At 39.0% G+C, this 5,362-nt stretch overlaps 1 long non-coding RNA gene across 1 annotated transcript; it reads right to left on the minus strand.

The window, feature by feature from the left end:
• Positions 1 to 558: 558 nt before the first annotated feature.
• Positions 559 to 1,534, minus strand: LOC121813776. The gene is made up of 3 exons (XR_006053871.1): positions 1,419 to 1,534; positions 1,113 to 1,301; positions 559 to 675 (listed from the first exon to the last, which is right to left on the minus strand). It is a non-coding gene; the product is annotated as an uncharacterized LOC121813776 (long non-coding RNA).
• Positions 1,535 to 5,362: the final 3,828 nt, after the last annotated feature.

Genomic DNA, 5,362 nt, shown 5'->3' on the forward strand with positions numbered 1-5,362 from the left:
TGACAAAATTCTCCCCTAGATAATAGGACTATTTTTTGTGACTCTCTCTCCCCTCATTCAAGGCCACCCACGTCGACCGAAGATTGTTGACTTTTGCCTAACCGGGTGAAGGGAGTCACTTACTTTATAAAATACCTTTTAAAATAGGGCCAGGCAGGTTTGGATAGCTTTTTTTAAAAACCTTAATAAATTCATTGATTAAAAAACTGCAATGTGCATTTCCTCAAGTTAATTTTATCTAATATTAAAATATGAGTAGTTCTTTAAAGCCAGGTTTACAAGTGGCTCATTTATGTACTAACTTTTCTCTTTCCACTATCCCTTCAGACAGTCTTTATAGAAGCTGTAGCTACATAAAAGAACAATGGGAATACTGAAGACCTCCTGACTTACCTGACAGCAGAGATCCTCCTCTGATCTGGAAGCCATTGAGTCTGTGAGTGAAGCTGAAAACAGCAGACAGGAAGTACAGTCAGTCCTGGCTCCCCTCCCTCCTCTACCACCTTCACTGAAACTTCCTTTGAGTCGTGTTTTTGCTCAAACTCACATTCAGTGTGTGCAGCTTGAAGCAGCAGCGTTGGAGTTTTCCACTTTTCTCTCCTGTAGCTGGACTCACTCAGAGGAAGCTGCTAGTTTGGCCTGAGCTCAGTCTTATCGTCTGTGCGTCTCTCTGCACTGAGGAACAACCACAGGGTAGAGACTCATTCAACTACACCCACGTGTGTGTTTCATTCCAGAGCGTAGCTGTTTGTCTTCTTAAGACAGGTCAAAACATGTAAACTTTTAAGAAGCCAAGAACACAGAGTGTCCTTCAGTGGTGTAGTGTATATTCCACAGCAGCCACAGGCACAACTATGAGTTTGTTCTATTGGGATCTGTCACGCATTAACACACAAAGGTGTTCTCTCTTTGTATCTCAAGCTGTCGTTCAGCCTTTAGGACCCTTGATGATTTTCTTTTTTGCTAATTTAATCAGAAATATTTAATCATGATGCTGTGAATCCTTTTAATAACAGAACAAAGTTTAAAACAGGCAAACCTTTTCTTTTCTCAAAGATATTTTTGTTTCCCCACCTTTTTTTGACTCTATGCACCAGCTGATGATCACTTACCTGTTCCTTATGCTTTAATGAAGCCACTACTAACCAGAGTGGTGGATCTTCACTGGATCGTTGAACTGCTAATAGTTAGCGTAACATGGCGCTGATGCTTGTTTTCTTGTTGCCGTCATGATCCGGGTGAGTTTCGGTGTTTTCCACAGAGTCAGCAGTTCCACCTCTGGGAGGGGCCATTCATTTCATCTGTTGACATATAACACCAGCACTCTCCACTCCTCTTCACCAGAGTCTCAGCTAACCAAAGTTAATGTAGGTCACAATAGTATTTGTGAGCCGCTTAAGTGAATTGCATTGTCTTACCTTGTGATACTCATTTATAGTAACTCTCCAGATGCAAACCTTCCCCAGAAAAGCTTCATTCAGAGGCAGGACTTCTAGACAGTTTTCTCAGCCATGGCTTTGCTCGCCCTACGCACCCGCCTGCCTCCCTGCCTCAGCTTCTGGAGTTCTGGATTCCTCCCCACCCACTCGGACAATTCTCCCCTCCATGCTACTCCTCCACCTGCAGCAAGTAAGCATCAAAGGAACACTCTAAACCACAGTCAGCCAGCATTTTCCTGGAACAATACCTGAACTTATGTTATTTCCATATCAGGGAATCCCCATGAACCAGCCATCCAGTATGTCTACACCCTTTTTGGCCACAAAGTCATAGAAGTGTCATTTTCACTGTCCAAGTTTCTCTGATTGCTTTCATAGCTCAGGTTGCATATGTACTTCACAGTTTTGCATTATTCATAGTTTATGTTCATTCCCACAGTTCACGGTTTACTTGTCTTGTGCATTCACTTGTTTCTCTAAATAAATTTGGTTACTAAACGTTTACCAGTGCCTCCGTCCGAATCCTACATTTGAGTGCTTTTTCTCTGAGTCAGCCATAGGCCTGACAACTGCCTCTAGAAGCTGTCTCATTTTTATATGTGTGTGTGTGTCTGTGTGTGTGGGTATCTGTGAGTGTGTGTGGGTGCAGGCATCTGTCTGGACTCGTTTTTGTTCTGCACTACAGTACTGATTAAGAGCAGAAGAAAGAGACGGATGGTGAGTGGGGCGGGAGGGGGGTAACTGAGTTAGTAACTAAGTTACGTACAATATTAGGTTAAGGTTCAAAATATTGGGGATGGACACCAGAGGAAAAACCCACAATAACAACACTGGTCCGGTCGGGTTGAGTCAAACGATGATTTAATGATCACACACGTGGGAGATGGACACTGTATGCAGACAGCCTCAGATCTCATCTCAAAAAACACATCATCATAGTTTTATGAAATCAGGGTATTAGAACGCCCCTTCATGCGTAGTGACAGGTGTAATACAATCAATGTTGACAATTTTATTTAACACAAAGAATAACATTGTCTCCTTCCCGAGGGCAGACGCTGACTGCCCCCCGTCTCCTGGAACCGTCTGTACCCTGCTAAGACACAACATGGCAGCTACAAGGACTCTTTCATTTGTTAAGACCATCAGTGTGTATTGCTCTAAATCAAGTATATAATATTAAATGAATATTGCTGGATCAGCTACTTCTACTTAAAACATATTAGAACATGACTAAGCACAAAATCACCAAGAATAACATCTTATAAGTGCTGTGTAAGCGCGTGCGGCCTTCCAAGCTCAAAGCCTTTGCCCTCCATAGATCAGCCAGACATCACGCTGGCTGTAGCTTTTAACCTTTAATCAACTTGAGCACAACTCTAGAATAAGCAACAAACTGCAATGTGTATGGAATGATCATGGTTACATCTGCAATGGAAAATCATGTTATTATTCTGGTACCTGTAAGGAAAAGATCAAACTAAAGTTATAACAATCACTGTAATGCAAAGGATAATGTAAAGTCAAAAACTTCAATTTATGTTTAATGCAAAGCTGGTTATATACTTCTAATGAACTAATAATGCCATATTAAAATATTAAATGATAATGAGAAAAACATCCCCTCCTTATTTTACAGTAACTAAGTTACGTACAATATTATGAAAGTAAACAATTACTAGGGAAAGTAACAATTGCATTACTTTATAAAAAGGTTTAACCCTCTGGGGTCCAGGGTATAATTGGCCGTTTTCTGACCGTTTTCATTGACCTCTACATTTCAGGTTTAAAAGCTGTTTATCTTGTGTTGTTTGGTATCATTCTTTTCAGCACAACCTCACATCTAGTTTTATAGTTATTTTTTTCATTTTAATATACTCTATTAACACAACTGATTAATCCATCTATGTTCAGACAAAATTTCACAAACATGTTGAACGAATCATTTTCAAAAGTTCAAATGCAAATATAAATTGTACATTTAAAAAAAATCTATGCACAAGTTTAAAACTTGTGGTTTACAAAACTTTTGCAAAGTTATATGCAACTATTTACCTAAAAAACCTTTTTTTTTCAGAACCATTCCAAACTATTTACAGAACGATCAGGTGTTCTTCATCAAATAAGATCCCACAAAAATTATTTGTGCCTGATACCTGCAGACCTGACATCAGGAGGTGTATCGCTCCTCCTGTTTTCTGGCTTTGGTGGCTTCTTAGCAGCACCTGTGACATTCAACAGTTTCCTCACAGAGATTGCCATAGTATCTTGATGCTATGCCATCTTAAATCGGTCATGTGATTGGTTTACCCTGACTACTTTATTCTTCCTCAGCCAATGAGCAGCACTGCCTGCGTAGCTCCCGGTATGCTGAAGACAGCTTCAGCTGTCTATGTGTTGAAAAATAGTAACGCGTCTGCACTTGTTAGTAATGGCATGGCAACAATAGAAATAGTAATTTGTTAGATTACTAGTCACTGAAAAAAGTAACGCCGTTAGCAACACCATTATTCCCATCACTGGTGTTGGGTGTCACAAAATAACAGATTACACAAAGTACATTACTTTTTTCAGCGTTGCTTTAATGTAACATGTGATTGTACTAAATTCAGTAGTTAGTTACAATTACGTCGTTACAAAGGTACAAAGGTTCTTGTTTTTATTCGACAAAAGGACAAGAGCACAACTCTGAAGTGTAAAATGCATAGAGGACAGGTGTTCTCCAGACAGATCATATGTTAGAATGTTATTTCTATTTTAGCAGAAACCCAAGACTTTCAATGGTCAGCTGGTGTTTAGAACAGAGTTGAATAAATAACCAAAATTAACCCCCCAGAAATCTGATCATTTCTGCAGCAGTCATCAGGATGAATATGCTGGTCCAGATATGTCTGCTCCAAGTGAAAACACACTTCAGTTTAGAAAAAGTGTTACAATACGTATATTACAATTTAACATCGAGAATAATGGTGGCTGAAAGAGTCTTTCTTACTGACAGCAGTGAGACATCATAGTTAAATAAAACGGTCCAGTTATGAAGATTAACTTCAGTCTCAGCCAAAAGGATTTACTCAGGAACAAGTAAAAGACTGAATGAAAGAAAAATTAAAACAAGTTAGAAATCATCTAGGTGAATTATGTCATGTTTCACTTCCACTGAGTGGTGATGCCCAGAGGGGGTTTCTCACCGGGTCATGTCAAGCTCAGACATGTGCAAAAATGTCAGAGCACTTTTGTAAATACTGTCAATGTCTTACATAATTATGTTTTTATTGCAATTTAATAATTTCAATTTTAAGTGAATATTAATGTATTAATTGCTTAATAAATTATAACAAAATAATAAGAATATTATTATTATTGGTCCATGCAAAGCCTCACACTTTGAAGATCAAAGTTGATGGTGACAATAAATAAGATACTTAAGCTAGTGAACCTGATGAAACACTACAGCTATGACAACTCTATAATTTTGAACATCTTTAACATTTTCTTCAAGCATGTTAACAATTTTGCAGTAAACTGCCATACTGCAGTTTACTGCCATCCTATGGCCACAGTACATTATTGATGTTGCTCTGCAGAGTGTGTACCCTGGACACCACCTGCTTTTTAAAATAAGATAGCATTAACACTTTGAGTGTAGTTACAGTTAACAGTGAATATAAATGCTAAAACTGAATATATTGCATAGTGTTACCCCCCTCCACCATTTTCTTGTTTTCAGTAGCAAGCGATGCTTATGATTGTGCCAAAGCACATTTTGAACAACACCATGGGAATTTCGGATTTCACACAGGTTGTTACACTCTGGAAATGGAATGAAGGTGAGTGTTACTAACCCTCTGTGGCCCACGGACATCCTGCACCTCCAAATCACATGCCGAATTTAAGCTGACATAGCAACAAGCTGCAGCCAGGCT

This window comes from Haplochromis burtoni, unplaced genomic scaffold, assembly GCF_018398535.1.
Source record: "Haplochromis burtoni strain Fernald_Lab_line unplaced genomic scaffold, NCSU_Asbu1 Contig_2546, whole genome shotgun sequence".
Lineage (NCBI taxonomy): Eukaryota > Metazoa > Chordata > Actinopteri > Cichliformes > Cichlidae > Haplochromis > Haplochromis burtoni.